The following is a 17,276-nucleotide window of genomic DNA, read 5'->3' as shown; positions in this document are numbered from 1 at the left end:
CCCTGTAATCTCACCAGAGTTTTGTAGAGCAGCAACATTATCTTGCAGCTTTTGAACTCAATCTCCCGAATAGTGAAGGCCAACACACCAATACGCCTTCTTAACCACCCTATCAACTTGTATGGCAGCTTTGAGTGATCTATGGACCTGGATGCCAAGAATCCCTCTGTTCCTACACACACTGCTAAGAATCCTGCCATTAACCTTCAACTCTGCACATATGTTTGGATTGAACTCCATCTGCCATTTTTCAGCCAGGCTCTGCATCCTAAGAATGTCCCATTGTAGCCTACAACAACTTTCTGCACTATCCACAGCACCCACCTTCATGTCATCTGCAAGCTTATGAACTCACCCTTCCACTTCCTCACGAGGTTATTTATAAAAATCACAAAACAGCATGAGTTCCTGGACAGATCCCTGCAGAACACCACTGGTTACTGACTTCCAGGCAGAATACACCCCATCTAATACCACCCTGTCTTCCATGGGCTAGCGAGTTCTGAATCCATGCAGCCAAGTTTTCCTGGATCCCATATCCCCTGACTTTCTGAATGAGCCTACTATGAGGAATCTTATAAAACAGCTTACTTAAATCTATTTACACCATATTCATGACTCTGTCTTCATCAATTAGTTTTGTCACTTCCTCGAAGACTTCAATCAGGCTCATGAGGCATGACCTGCCTCTCACTGAGCCATGCTGACCATTCCTAATCACGCTATGCTTCTCCAAATGCAGATAAATCCAGTCTCTAAGAATTATCTCCATTAGTTTTCCAGCCTCTGATGTTTTCCTTCCAACATGCCCTTGATATTTCCCCTGTGTTGAGAAGGTGTGGGGGGGCTAGAGGCTACTCTATCCGTGTCTACCTTTCTCAGCTATTCATGGTTTCAACTATATGACTATGCACTGCCTCAATATTAACACTTGGCACTGCTCTGGCACCTTTCTGATTAAAATTTGCACTCAATTCTTTTCCCTTTTGGCCTGTTCATTTGGAGCAATGTCTAACCTATAATACTGTACCATGGACACTCTGCAACTATGTTTCTGTAACAGCTATCACAGCATATTTATATCTGTACAATCAGCTCGTCTTTTTAAATGGTACATGCATTAAAATAAGCATAAAACTTTGTTTTATATTTAGCTATTTGTAACTCCAGATTTGCTCTATTTTGGATTTTTTTGTCTTCTTCCCTGGCCTATCACACTTAAGGCTGTAAGTTTTCCCATCACTATCCTGTGCCGTTGTTCTTTCATTTCTTTCTAATTTATCAAACCTTGTCTTGGAGCTGTTTCCCTTCTTGCCCTGTCTCCAGCTTTAGTTATCTGATTTGCTAGGATAATGGTCCTAGAATGGTTCAGTTTAAGCCCATTACAATGAAGCAGCACTCTGCTCCCCGTAACAGTGCCAGTATCCCAGGAATCAGAACCTATTTCTACTACACCATTCCTTTTGCCTTTTGTCAATTTGCATGTGGCTCTGGTGATAATCTTGAGATTGTTACCCTCAGGGTACAGTTTTTCAAAGTCATTAGTTACTCATGCTTACTTGAATTTGCCCCTCCCATTCTGGTTTTACAATCCAGAAGGGATGTCCTTAACTCTAACACTAGGCAGGCAACATAACCTTCAGGACTTTTTGTAGATTAGTGACTATTTCCCTAACTATTCTATCCCCTATGTCTACAGCATTTCTCTTTTCTCCCTCTCTTGTGCCATGATGCTAGAGATAGTTTGCATATTCTCTGTGCAGTCCGCACCCTCCACCAGACACAGAGCAAGAACCATGTACCAATAGGACAAAGATAAAGGCTGAGACTCCTGTGCTATCCCCTGCCTCTTCGTCAGTCACATCATCTTGTCACTGTCCATTCACCAGTTTAGAATGGTTAATCTAAGGGACGTGACTGCCCCCAGAAATACTATGACCATATAATTTCCCCTCCCCCCCGATGTATTACAGTGTTTGGAGCTCAGACTCCAGCTCATCAATTCTGAGCCGAAGATCCTGCTGCAGGAGAGCCCTACTGGCTGTCAATGGAGTAGCAGCATTTTTATAGTGCTCCTATACCTACTTACCGTAGATTCCGGACTACAGAGCGCACCTGATTAAAAGCCGCTGGCTCTAATTTTAGAAAGAAAATCAATTTTTTACTTGTACAGGCCGCACCGGATTTTAGGCCACACCGGATTTTCGGCCGCAGGTGTCCCACGTTGTAATATGAGATATTTACACAGAAAGATATTACACGTGAGGATTTTTTAACTTTTAATTAAATCCATATGGTAACATAAACAAATACATATTGCAAATGCTTTTTTTCGAACCGTGCCTGTAACGCGGCTACTTTTAAATATACGTTGCGTATACTTTTTTACTGAACAACATTCCAATATCTCCTAACGACTGGTAAAAAATATATATACTGCAGCCTACCAGGAAAAGTTATTGATCGCCTTTAACTTAAAAGCAGCGTTTTCGCTCCGCCGCTCCCCCCCGCCGTCCCGTTTATCGCAAACGGCATTTTTCCCACAAGACGCGGCGAAACCGGGTGTGACGTCATAGCATCCCGCGATGTAGTACAGAAAACAAATATAGTTAAAACACTTCTAACTTTAACTAACAAATGAATTACTAAGCGAAAATATTATAAACTAAATAACTGCCATAAAGGCAGCACAATGCTTTTCTTCGAGTGTTTTCCATGTTGATGAGGGTGAGTACAAATGACTGATTTACAATAATTTAATTGTGAAAGTGCGCTTGATTTATCGTACAATTTCATTGGACCTCTGTGAACTACTCATCAATTTTATTGGTCTACTGTTACGAGGCAAAATGTTTTTGGCGGCATGAAAAAAATAATGCATTAGCCGCTCCGTATTAAAGGCCGCAGAGTTCAAAGCTGTTCAAAATGTGGGAAAAAAGTAGCGGCTTAAAATCCAGAATCTACGGTAATTTATTTTTTCCAACTTGTTTTGAAAACTTACTTTTAAATGCAATATTGTTTTACGATGAGGGGTGCCAAAGTTACTAAAAAAGAAGAGGACCCTCCTATAACTTTGGAACCTACTATGGAGACACTTCGGAAGCATAAAAATGAACTTTTTTTTAGGAGTTCCAGCATAAATTCCGGCAACTCAGTGCTGAATTTAAACGAATGGATATAAAATTGGATTCTATTCAGAAAACTTTAAGTAATGAATGAAAGAGAATGAAGACACTTTGAAGATGTTGGATGCAAAGATTGATGACCTGGATCTGTGATAAACAGTCAAAGGTTAATGAAAAATTAAGACAGAAGATTATCGACTTAGAAAAAAGAAGCAGAAGAAATAATTTACGAATTCTGGGTTTTAAAGAGTTAATGGAAGGCAATCAGCCTTCGGAATTTTTTGCAAACCTTTTGGCTAACTTATTTCCGAATACTTTAAAATCTCCACCTAAAATAGACTGAGCTCATAGATCACCAGCACCAAGACCTCCTCCAGGAAAACGTGATAATTCAGTGATAAAATCAGTGATAATTTGTCTTTACGACTTTCAAACAAAGGAACTTTTAATTTGTGAATCTCGTTGGAAAGATACGATTAATTATGAAAGCCAGAAGATCAGAATTGTGGAGGATTTTTCACCCGAGGTGTTGAATGAACGCTTCAATTTTAAAAAGTTATGTCGGAATTGTATAATAAAGGTTTTAAACCCCCTCTTTGTTACCCCGCTCATCTTAGAATCATTTTGAAAAATGGCTCTCAGAAATGGTTCCGTTTGACTCAAGAGGTGCAGGATTTTTAAGTTTCCAAATCAGTATCAGAAGTTTAACTGTTCAATAATTCCCTACATAAATTTCTGTTGCATCTGCCTGGGATCCTTTTTTTAGAATTAGCAGTCTAACTGCTCATTACTTTCTTTTATGAACAATTGATTTTTTTTTTACTTTTGGTATACCTTCGTATTTAATTTTTTTTGTACTTTTATTTCTTTGCTTAGAAAATTAAGGATTTAATTTTCTAAGCAATGAAATTAAGTTTTCATTGAATTTAATACTTTCCAAGTTAATATGTTCTGAATTTTCTTAGTTTTTAATATTTTATAGAAACATAGAAAATCTACAGCACAGTACAGGTTCTTCGGCCCACAAGGTTGTGCTGAACAAGTCCCTACCCTAGAAATTACTAGTCTTACCTATAGCCTCCATTTTTCTAAGCTCCATGTACTTATCCAAAAGTCTCTTAAAAGACCCTATCGTGTCCGCCACCGTCACCTTTGCTGGCAGCCCATTCCATGCACTCACCACTCTCTGAGTAAAAATCTTACCCCTGACATCTCCTCTGTACCTACTCCCCAGCACCTTAAACCTGTGTCCTCTTGTGGCAACCATTTCAGCTCTGGGAAAAAGCCTCAGACTATCCACATGATCAATACCTCTCCTCATCTTGTACACCTCTATCAGGTCACCTCTCATCCTCCTTCGCTCCAAGGAGAAATGGCCGAGTTCACTCAACCTATTCTCATAAGGCATGCTCCCCAATCCAGGCAACATCCTTGTAAATCTCCTCTGCATCCTTTCTATGGCTTCCACATCCTTCCTGCAGTGAGACGACCAAAACTGAGCACAGTACTCCAAGTGGGGTCTGACCAGGGTCCTATATGGCTGCAACATTAACTCTCAGCTCCTAAATTCAATACCACGATTGATGAAGGCCAATACACCGTACGCCTTTTTAACCACTGAGTCAACCTGTGCTTTGAGCGTCCTATGGACTCGGTCCCCAAGATCCCTCTGATCCTCTACACTACCAAGAGTCTTACCATTAATACTATATTCTGCCATCATATTTGACCTACCAAAATGAACCACTTCACACTTATCTGGCTTGAACTCCATCTGCCACTTCTCAGCCCAGTTTTGCATCCTATCAATGTCCTGCTGTAACCTCTGATAGCCCTCCACACTATCCACAACACCTCCAACCTTAGTGTCATCAGCAAACTTACTAACCCATCACTCCATTTCCTCATCCAGGTCATTTATAAAAAAGTCACAAAAAGTAAGGGTCCCAGAACAGATCCCTGAGGCACTCCACTGGTGACTGACCTCCATGCAGAATATGACCTGTCTACAACTACTCTTTGCCTTCTGTGTGCAAGCCAGTTCTCAATCCACAAAGCAATGTTCCCTTGGATCCCATGCCTCATTACTCTCTCAATAAGCATTGCATGGGGTACCTTATCAAATGCCTTGTTGAAATCCATATACACTACATCTACTGCTCTTCCTTCATCAGTTAGCCTTGAAAATTTTTTGGAGTTCAGCTAGTAGGTTGTTTTGGGAGGATAATGTTGGCAGGTTTAGCTGTCGATTGCCCTTTGGTCAACTTTCACTCGGTGGGGGGGGGGGTTTCTTTTCTATCAGCTGTTTGGTTCTCTTAGCTTCGTTTGTTGCTTGGTTACTTTATCTTAAAGCTCATTGTTTGGATTTAATATACATTATTATTATTATTATTATTATTATTATTCTAACTTCTCTTTTAAGTAATGTTTAAAATGGACCATACTATTAATTGACTTAATTTTAATGTGAAAGGATTAAACCATCCTGTGAAATGTAATAAGATATTTAATTATATTAAGAAATTGAATGTTTCAGTTTTTTCTTACAAGAAACACATGTTTGTAAATGTGATAATTTACGTCTTTTCAGTAGTTGGAAGGGCTTATTTTTTTCATTCCTCCTTTCAGGCTAAGGCCAGAAGAGTTTTGATTCTTATAGACAATTCGGTTTCTTTCGTTCAACATAATGTAGTGTCTGATATCAATGGGCGTTTTGTTATAGTGTCAGGGAAATTAGATAATAGAATAATGGTTTTTGCTAATTTGTATGCCTGGAATATAGATGATCCGGGTTTTTTTTAAACGCTTTTTTTCACTTTTAGCAGATTTAAGTCTGTATTCTGTTTTAGGAGGAGACTTAAACTGTTGTTTAGACCTTGTTTTAGATCACTCATCTTTTAAACGATTGGCTTTTAGTAGATCTGCCTCCTTTATCAAATCTTTTCTAATGAAATGTGATATTGTGATATTTGGTGCTTTTTGTATCCAACAGATAAAGAGCACTCATTTTTTTTCTCATGCTCATCATACTTATTCCAGGATTGATTATTTTTTTGTTGATAGTCAATTGATTGCATTGGTTTGACCCTATGAATATAAAGAATTTGCTGTTTCAGATCATGCTCCTGTGTTTTTATCTTTAAATCTTCCAGGTATCTCCCAAATAAACAGATTCTAGCATTTTAATCCAACTCTGTTATCTGATAAGGATTAAAAAAATTTTTTTGGAGAGACAAATTACTCTTTTCTTAGAAGAGAATATGCTAGAAGAGACTTCTGGTCTTATTTTATGGGATGCTTTTAAGGCATATTAGAGGACAAATTATTTCTTTCACCACAAATGTTAAGAAAAAAGCTAATAAGGAGAGAATTGAATTAGCCAATCAGTTGAAACAATTAGACAAAAAATGTGCTTTGGCTCCAGATCCTGTTTTATATAAAAGACGTGTTGAAATTAAAACTAAATATGATCTGCTTTTAACTTATCCAATTGAAACTCAACTTTTAAAAGATAAAAGTCAGTTTAGTGTTCACGGAGATAAAATGGGTGAACTGTTGGCTAACCAATTAAAGACCTTTATTGTTAAACGCCAAATTTAAAAAATTTATAAATCTAATGGTGATAAAACATCTGATCATTTAGAAATAAATGATACTTGTTGAGAATTCTATTCTAAACTTTATAGTTCTGATCCTCCTAAAGATAATACTGAAATGAATAATTTCTTAGATCGATTAAACATTCCTACACTTTCTGATGATAATCGAAAATTGCTGGATCAACCCATTTCTTATGAGGAAATTGCCAAGGTTGTTCACTCTTTGCACTCGGGGAAGGCTCCAGGTCCTGATGGATTTTCTGGAGAGTTTTATAAGGGTTTATCCTCTTTACTTATATTCAGTACTTTCAGACTCTTTTAAATTAATTAGGTTGCCACAATCTTTTTATGAAGCCTCTATTTCGCTTATTCTTAAAAAAAGGATCCGACTGAATGTTCTTCTTACAGACCAATTTCCTTACTTAATGTTGATACTAAACTTTTATCTAAACTTTTGGCTCATAGGATTGAAAATATTTTGCCATCTATTATTTCTGATGATCAGACTGGATTTATCAAAAATCGATACTCCCACTTTAACATTCATTGTTTATTGAATGTTATTTATTCTCCTTCTAAAGTGATATTGGAATGTGTGATATCCTTAGATGCTGAGAAAGCCTTTGATCGGGTTGAATGGAATTATTAATTAAAAACTTCAGAAAAATTTAACTTTGGGCCCGATTTTATTCAATCAATTAAATTACTTTATCTATCTCCCTCCGCTGAGGTTCTTACTAACTCTCAGAATTCTAAACCATCTAAACTTTAACATGGAACTAGACAAGGTTGTCCTTTGAGTCCTTTGCTCTTTGATGTGGTCTTAGAACCTTTAGCTATTGCTGTCCGCAAATCTAATGATATCACTGGTATTTTAAGGAGGGGTATTACCCACAAAGTTTTGCTTTATGCTGATGACCTTTTGCTCTACATTTCTAATGTGGAGTCTTCTTTATCTTCCGTACTTTCTTTACTCTCCTGCTGTAGTCAGTTTTCAGGATATAAACTTAACTTTCATAAGAGTCAACTTTTTCCTTTGAATAATTTGGTATTAGTTAATACTAACCTCCCTTTTAAAATTGTAAGAAATCAATTTACTTATTTGGGCGTAACAATTACTAGGAATTATAAATTCCTTTTTAAAGAAATTTTTTTTACACTTCTGAATTATGGTAAGAAGGCACTATCAAATTGGTCACCCCTCTCTTTATCGTTGATTGGCCAAATTAATTCGATTAAAATGAATATTTTCCCTAATTTTTTATGTTTATTTCAGGCTGTACCTGTTTTTTTCCTGAATCCTTTTTTGATCCTCTAGATTCTATTATATCTTCTTATATATGGAAAAATAAAATTTCACGATTAAATAAAGTTCATCTTCAAAAAGCTAAAAAGAATGGAGGTTTAGCCTTACCCAATTTTAGGTTTTTTTAAAATAATTTTTTAATTAGTTTTTCAAAACATTTTACAAAATTAAAAACCCCAAATCCCAATGAGGAGCATTAATACAGTGCAAGATTAAGCATACAATAACAATATGCTACAAAGGAAGAGAATTTAACAAAAAAGCACCTAAATTAAAGACAAGTGAGCTTAGTGTCCTCCCCAAGCCCCACAACACAAGAAAAAAACAACAACTCCAGACCAACCACCACACAGTATAAAGAGTATAAGTCCGGACAGTCAAACTCCCAGACTGTGAATACACTTAGTAACAGAGGATAATAATGCCTACTGCCAGAAAAAAAAAAAGGGAGCTGAAAGCAAGGGACCGAAAAGAAGAAAAAAAAAGAAAAAAAAAACCCTAGTCAAGAGGAAGGTTATGAAAGTACTCGATAAAAGGTCTCCAGACCTTATGGAACTTTAGATCCGAATTAAGAACTGAATAATGAATTTTTTCGAGGTCCAAGCAGGCCATAATGTCGTTAAGCCATTGCGCATGATTGGGCAGGGCAACATCTCTCCATCTAAGGAGGATCAAGCGTCTCGCCAGGAGAGAGGCAAAGGATAATATTCGGCATTTGGTCGGAACCAGACATAAATCTGTCTCGCCCCAAAAACCGAACAGAGCAATTAAGGGGTTAGGTTCTAGGTGCTGATTCAGAATACCCGATAATGTAGTGAAGACATCTTTCCAGAATTTCTCCAAGCTAGGACAGAACCAGTCCATATGGATGAGAGAGGCCACGCCCCTCTTGCATTTATCACAGAGCGGGCTAATGCCAGGGTAGAATCGAGATAGTTTAGATTTAGACATATAGGCTCTATGAACAATCTTAAACTGTAAAAGGCAATGGCGAGCACAAAGAGAGGTTGAGTTAACCGATTTGAGAACTGAGTCCCAGCTCTCCTCGGATAAGGAGATATTTAAATCCTGCTCCCAGGCCATTTTAATTTTATCCACAGGGGCCCGTTGTAAGGCTGCTAGTTTATCTTGGATAACTGAAATTAAACCTTTACCTAGTGGATTAATGGAAAGAAATAGGTCCATAGCATTTTTCGCAGGCATTTCAGGAAAATTAGGAATTAAAGGAGCAGTAAAGTGTCGGATTTGGAGATATCTGAAAAAGTGAGCGTTAGGCAGGTTGAACTTAACGGAGAGCTGCTGAAAAGAAGCGAAGCGATTATCAATGAAGAGATCTTCAAAATGTCTAATGCCCTTCCTGTACCAAACATGGAATGCTGAATCGTACGTAGTAGGTAAAAAAAGGTGATTATGTGCAACAGGGCTAGAAACGGAAAACCCCTGGAAACCATAGCATTTCCTGAACTGAGCCCATATACGCAAAGTGTGTCTAACCAGAGGGTTAGCTATTGATCTGGGCAGACTGCTAGGGAGTGCAGAGCCAAGAAGTGCAGATATAGATAATTCTTTAGTGGAGCTCAACTCCATTGCCACCCAGTTAGGGCACTCGGGTTGACCGTGGAAGAAAGACCAGAGGGCAGTCAATATATGAAATCTTCTGTTTTGGTTATATTATATTAATTGAGAGGACTGTCCGGTCTGGGTTTCTTTAGAAGCTAATTCTGTTAATAAATTTTCTATCATTTCTCTTCTCGGATCCTGAATTCCTTTATCTTTAAGTAATTTAACTGGTAATTTTGTAGTTAAACACACTTTGAGGATTTGGATACAATTTAGAAAATATTTTGGTTTATTGAGTTTTTCACTTTCAAGTCCCATTATTTCTAACTTTTTTTAAACCTTCTGTGACTGATGTAGTTTTTCAAGAGTGGAATAGATTGGGCATTAAATGTTTTCAGGATTTGTTTGTTGGAGATAGTCTCTCTTCATTTGATCAACTGCCAGCTAAATATTGATATTTACAAATTAGAGATTTTTGTGTTCTCAAGTACATACATTTCCTAAAAGTCCAGATAAGAATTTACTTGATACAATTTTTAATTTGAAACCCTTCCATAATGGATCTATATCTAATATTTATTGTATGTTGTTGGGAATGAGAAATATTCCTTTAGACAAAATTAAAAATCTCTGGGAACAAGATTTACAGATTCCAATTTCTGAGGACACTTGAAATGAAATTTTTAAATTGGTTAATACCTCATCGTTATGTGCCCATCATTCCCTTTTACAATTTAAAGTGCTACATGACTAAAGATAAGCTGTCTCATTTTTATTCTGGTATATCTCCTTATTGTGATAGATGTAACAATGGAGAAGCTTCAGTAATTCATATATTTTGGACTTGTCCGAGTCTTGAAAAATATTGGAAGGAAGTATTTCAAACTTTTTCGATGCTTTTTAAAGTCAATTTTAAACCTAATCCTTTGACTGCCTTATTTGGTATTGTTGGAGGAAATAATATTATTTTGGAGACTCATGATTTGCACATTTTGGCTTTTATTTCTCTTATAGCCAGGAGGGCAAGGATGCCACTCTGCCTATTCATATTCATTGGTTAAATGATGTTATGTCAGGCTTAAATTTAGAGAAGATTAGCTGTTCAATTTCTGAACCTAGATAAGATTTTTTAACATTGTGGGGACCTTTTTTGAATTATTTTCAAAATCTTTTGATTTGCTAGCTGAATAAATATGTGAGGAAGTTTCTTTGGAAAGGTAAGATGTCAAGAATATCGTTGGAAAAATTGACATGGAAATTTGAGCTAGGAGGGTTACAACTTCCAAATTTTAAGAATTATTATAAAGCAAATCAACTTAGATTTATTGCATCCTTTTTTGAGAAAGACAAACCGGCGTGGATCAGAATAGAACTAGATAAAATAGGAGAAAACATACCAGAAGACTTTATATATAAATGGGAATCTAAATGGATACGGGAAAAGAAAGAATCTCCTATATTAAAACATTTGATTGATTTATGGAATAAGATAAATGTTGACGATGAGACAAAGAAATCCTTATTAGCAAAGAGATCTTTAATCCAAAATAGACTTATTCCTTTTACAATGGATAATCAACTTTTATATAATTGGTTTCAAAAAGGGATTAGATATATAGGAGATTGTTTTGAAGGAGGTATATTAATGTCATTTGATCAATTAAAGAATAAATATAAAGTATCAAACAACACTCTTTTTTGTTACTTTCAACTAAGGGCTTACTTAAGAGAAAAGCTAGGTCAAACAATGTTACTACCGAAACCCAATGAAATAGAAACTTTAATTCAAAAAGGAAAGATTAAAAAATTTATCTCTTGTATGTATAATTTGATTCAAAAACAGGCAATTAAACAAGGAGTCCATAAGTCAAGACAAAAATGGGAAAGTGATTTGAATATCAAAATTGAAGAAAAAAACTGGTCAAGACTATGTCTTGAGAGTATGACAAATACAATAAACGTTCGATTAAGATTAGTGCAATACAATTTTTTACATCAACTATATATTACACCACAAAAAATAAACAAATTAAACCCAAATCTATCTGATCAGTGTTTTCGATGTAACCAAGAAATTGGTACTTTTTTACATTCTACTTGGTCTTGCTCCAAAATTCAACCTTTTTGGACAAATTTAAGAGTTTTACTGGAACAAATCATTGGAATACAACTTCCACACAACCCAACATTACTTTTACTAGGTAATATTGAAGGGATAAAACCGATATCCAGATTGAATAAATATCAGAAAGAATTTATAAAAATTGCATTGGCAGTAGCCAAAAAAGCTATTGCAGTGACTTGGAAATCGGATACATATCTAAGTATAGATCGTTGGAAGAACGAAATTTATGGCTGTATTCCACTTGAAAAAATCACTTACAATTTAAGAGATAAATATGAAACATTTTTGAAAATTTGGCGCCCTTATTTACAAAAGACAGGATTAAATATATAGGTGCTCCGAAGATGAAATAATTGGTTACTTGGGGAAAGAAATAAATGCATACACCAAAGTTATTACGAACTCCGTGGAGCGTGTGGGGATCTTCCAATATCCAGGCATTCCTTTTTTTTTTCTCTTTCTTTTTTTTTAGGGATGTTAGGGGGGAGGGGTTAAGGGGAGGGGGGCTGGGTAACATTTTTTTTTTTCTCATACACTTTTATTTTGTAACTATTTGAAAACAATAAAAAAAGTTAAAAAAAAAAAAAAATCAGTGATAGAAATGTGTTTCAACATTCATTTTTCTCATTGGACTTCCAATTTTCACACTTTTTAAGATATGATTTTATATATTATACCATACAGATAAATAAGTGGTATTTGTTTAACGCCTCCTTTTCAACAAGTATTTAATATTCTCTTACCATTTTATTCTCATACTTTGTTTCCTCTTTGGCATTATTTTGGTCACCTTAAATTCCAAAGTTATGTAGATCCTTACCCTTGCTAGGCTTTTTGGTAAACTTGATGTTAAAGTGAACTTCTCTTATCTAGTATGATTTGCTCATTTTTCAAGAAGTTGTTTTATTTAAATAAACATAAATATTTAAAATTATCAAAAAAAAAAAAAAAAAAAAATCTTTTGATTTGCTATTAAGCAAAGATGTTGGCTAATAATATGTTTTACTATATCAAAAGGATTTTTTCCTTTTTTTAACCAAACAGCTGTTTTTTTTATTCTGGTAGTGGGTTTTGATTTTTTTGTATAATAAAATTATCTCTTTTCAATATTATGTTTAAATTTAATTTATATTGATATGGCATAATGGGACTATATTTGTGATTCCAATATATTGTAATCAGTATATATTATAATTCCTACTGTACTCCGTATTCTTTTATGTAAGAAATCGATAAAAATATTGAAAAAGAAAATATTGAAAAAGAAGTTCCTGCTGCAGTGTGGTCACTTTGTACAGCAATGTTGTCCACTGGTTCCCACAATTTGCAGCTATGACACTTCGCCTGCATAGGAAACATTGTAGTTAAATGTATTTATTAGTTTAGATACTTTATTTTAGACTTATCACCTTAGGATGTTGAAAATAAATGAAAAATGGTCAGCAATTGCTTACTGGTCAGCTTATTGCTTAGCCAATACTGACCTACCTATCAGCTGTCTCCTATCACCCTCCACTTCACATTTTTGAATTTGTACCATGTCTCTGAAGGCATGTTCTTCCAGGTCCTTTCCCCTTGTCCTCTGCTGGATGCTGCACATCATTGTGTAGTGTGGATAGCCCTACACTCAGCAGGCACTTTATTAGATAACCCCTGTACCTAATAAAGTGGCCACTCTGTATGTTCATGCACTGCTGCTGCCGTGGCTCACCTACATCAAGGTTCAGCATGCTGTGTGTTCAGAGATGCTCGTCTGCATGCTGCTATTATAATGTGTGCTTCGTTGGCTTTCTGTTGCCTTCCTGTCAGCCTGAACTAGTCAGGTCATTCTCCTCTGACGTTATTAACAAGGCGTTTCTACCCACGGAACTGCTGCTTTCTGAATGTTTTCGTTTCTTGCACCATTCTCTGTAAACTTTAGAGATTGTTGTGCATGAAACTCCCAGGAGATCAGCAGTTTCTGAGATCCTCAAACCACCTGGCACCAAATCATTCATTCCATGGTCAAAATAACTTAGATCACATTTCTTCTCTATTCTGAACAACAACTGAACCACTTGACCATGTCTGCGTGCTTTTATGCATTGAATTGCTGCCGTGATTGACTACATTTCTTGTTTTTTTAAAAATATGGAACGGTTCATGAATTTGCGTGTCATCCTTGCGCAGGGGCCATGCTAATCTTCTCTGTATTGTTCCAATTTTAGTATATGTGCTGCCGAAGCGAGCACTGACTACATTTCTTGTTGCTTAAAGGCATTTAGGAAGATTCAAACACTGAGGCAAATGCTGAGGAGAGCAAATGGTTCTCTGAGGTGCTGTTGGTTCGAGGGGTTGGGAGGTTCGGGGTTTGCAAGTTTTTTGTTTCTTTTTCTTTTCATGTGGGGGAGATTCATGTAGGAGGGCGAGGGTGGTTGACGACTTTCAACTACTATAATTTTATGTACTTTTATGGTTGGAGAAGACAAATCTCAGTTCTATTCTGCATATATTCTTTAATAATAAAATGAACCTTTGAATATGATTGGCTGATTAGATATTTGCATCAGCCAGTGAGAACAGCAAGAAGAATTTAAAGGGAGACAATTAATTCTTCAGCGGTTTGATCGGGGCGCGACTGTGCAAGCACGTGGATGTCAGCCAGTGAGAACAATGAGAAGAGTTTAAAAGGAGACACCTTATAGAGCGGGCGTTAGAGTAGAGGGAGACAGAGTAGAAAGGCTTTGGCTCAGCGGAGCTTCGGTGATAATGGGTTGAGGTGAGGTAGGTTGCCTAGGAAGAATGTGTGTGAGGCTGGTGTTCTGTGCTCGGTGTCAGATGTGGGAAGTCCTGGAGACTCCCAGTTTCCCGGATGGCCACATCTGCACCAGGTGCGTCAAGCTGGACTGTGTTAGCGAACTGGAGATGCAGCTTGATGACCTTTGTCTGATCAGGGAAAGTGAGGAGGTGATAGAGAGGAGCTATAGGCAGGTAGTCACACCGGGGCCGGCGGAGACAAAGAAGTGGGTAATAGTCAGGCGAGGGAAGGGCAGACACTAGAGAGCACCCCTGTGGCTGTACCCCTTGACAATAAGTACTCCTGCTTGAGTACCTTAGTGGTGGGGGATGGCCTTCTGGGGGAAACAACAGTGGCCATGCCTCTGGCACAGAATCTGGCCCTGTGGCTCAGAAGGGTAGGATAAAGAATAGGATGGCAGCAGTGATAGGGGACTCTATAGTTAGGGGTCAGACAGGTGATTCTGTGGACACAGGAAAGAAACATAGATGGTAGTTTGCCTCCCAGGTGCTAGGGTCCGGGATGTTTCTGTTCACGTCCACATCATCCTGAAGTGGGAAGGAGAACAGCCAGAGGTCGTGGTACACATTGGTACCAATGACATAGGAAGGAAAAGGGAGGAGGTCCTGAAAGCAGACTACAGGGAGTTAGAAAGGAAGCTGAGAAGCAGGACCACAAGGATACTAATCTCAGGATTACCGCCTGTGCCACGTGACAGTGAGTATAGGAATAGAGTGAGGTGGAGGATAAATGCGTGGCTGAGAGATTGGAGCAGGGGGCAGGGATTCAGATTTCTGGATCACTCTTGGTGCAGGAGTGACCTGTACCAAAAGGACAGGTTGCACGAATCCCAGGAGGACCAATGTTCTGGTGGGGAGGTTTGCTAAGCCTATTGGGGTGAGTTTAAACTAGGGTTGCTGGGGGGTGGGAACCGAACTGAAGAGACAGAGGAAGAGGCCATTGGTTCATAGATAGAGAAAGCTTGAAGACAGTGCGAGTGGGAGGATAGGCAGGTGATAAAGAAGGGACGCGCTCAGACCAATGGTTTGAGATGTGTCTATTTTAATGCAAGGAGTATTATGATTAAAGCGGATGAGCTTAGAGCATGGATCAGTACTTGGAGCTATGAGGTTGTAGCTATTACAGAGACTTGGATGGCTCAGGGGCAGGAATGGTTACTTCAAGTGCCAGGCTTTAGATGTTTCAGAAAGGACAGGGAGGGAGGCAAAAGAGGTGGGGGCGTGGCACCGTTGATCAGAGATGGTGTCATGCTGTAGAAAAGGAGGAAGACATCGAGGAATTGTCTGCGGAGTCTCTGTGGGTGGAAGTTAGGAACAGGAAGGTGTCAATAACTCTACTGGGTGTTTTTTATAGACCATTGAATAGTAACAGGGACTTTGAGGAGCAGATAGGAAGACAGATTCTGGAAAGGTGTAATAATAACAGAGTTGTTGTGGTGGGAGGTTTTAATTTCCCAAACATCGATTGGCATGTCCCTAGAGTGAGGGGTTTAGATGGGGTGAAGTTCGTTAGGTGTGTTCAAGAAGGTTTCTTGACACAATATGTAGATAAGCCTTCAAGAGGGAGAGGCTGTAATTGATCTGCTATTGGGAAATGAACCTGGTCAGGTGTCAGATTTCTCAGTGGGAGAGCATTTTGGAGATACTGATCACAATTCTATCTCCTTTACCATAGCATCAGAGAGGGATAGGAACAGACAAGTTAGGAAAGTGTTTAATTGGAGTAATGGGAAATATGAGGTTATCAGGCAAGAACTTGGAAGCATAAATTGGGAACAGATGATCTCAGGGAAATGTACAGAAAAAATGTGGCAATATTGCGTGGCGTTCTGCATAGGTACATTCCAATGAGACAGGGAAAAGATGGTAAGGTACAGGAACTGTGGTGTACAAAGTCTGTTGTAAACCTAGTCAAGAAGAAAAGAAGAGCTTACGAAAGGTTCAAAAAACTTGGTAATGATAGAGATCTAGAAGATTGTAGGAAGGAGCGTAAGAAAGAAATTAGGAGAGCCAGAAGGAGCCATGAGAAGGCCTTGGCAGACAGGATTAAGGAAAACCCCAAGGCATTCTACAAGAATGTGAAGAGCAAGAGGATAAGACGTTAGAGAGTAGGATCATTGTGCGACAGTGGAAGAGTGAGTATGGAACTGGAGGAGATAGCAGAGGTACTTAATGAGTACTTTGTTTCAGTATTCACTATGAGAAAAGATCTTGGCGATTGTAGGGATAACTTACAGCGGACTAAAAAGCTTGAGCATGTAGATACTAAGAAAGAGGATGTGCTGGAGCTTTTGGAAAGCATCAAGTTGGATAAGTCACCGGGACCAGACGAGACGTAGATCAAATATGATGACAGAATATAGTATTAATGGTAAGACTCTTGGTAATGTGGAGGATCAGAAGGATCTTAGGGTCTGAGTCCATAGGACACTCAAAGCTGCTGCGCAGGCTGACTCTGTGGTTAAGAAGGCATATGGTGCATTGGCCTTCATTAATCATGGGTTTGAGTTCAGGAGCTGAGAGGTAATGTTGCAGCTATATAGGACCCTGGTCAAATCCCACTTGGAGTACTGTGCTCAGTTCTGGTTGCTTCACTATAGGAAGGATGTAGAAACCATAGAAAGGGTACAGAGGAGATTTACAAGAATGTTGGCTGGATTGGGGAGCATGCCTTATGAAAATAGGTTGAGTGAACTTGGCCTTTTTTCCTTGGAGTGTCGGAGGATGAGAGGTGACCTGATAGAGGTTTATAAGATGATTGTGCG

The 17,276-nt window shown here is 37.9% G+C and overlaps 1 protein-coding gene and 1 non-coding gene across 5 annotated transcripts in view; one reads left to right on the top strand and one right to left on the bottom strand.

Moving 5' to 3' along the window:
- Positions 1-17,276, top strand: part of rabgap1l (RAB GTPase activating protein 1-like) — a 587,017-nt gene that overhangs the window by 56,384 nt on the left and 513,357 nt on the right. The gene's annotated exons all lie outside the window — the stretch shown is intronic.
- On the bottom strand, positions 13,840-13,946 carry LOC140737457 (U6 spliceosomal RNA). The gene has a single exon (XR_012101158.1). It is a non-coding gene; the product is annotated as a U6 spliceosomal RNA (small nuclear RNA).

Source organism: Hemitrygon akajei, chromosome 12, assembly GCF_048418815.1.
Source record: "Hemitrygon akajei chromosome 12, sHemAka1.3, whole genome shotgun sequence".
Lineage (NCBI taxonomy): Eukaryota > Metazoa > Chordata > Chondrichthyes > Myliobatiformes > Dasyatidae > Hemitrygon > Hemitrygon akajei.
This window is presented reverse-complemented; position numbering and strand designations above follow the sequence as displayed.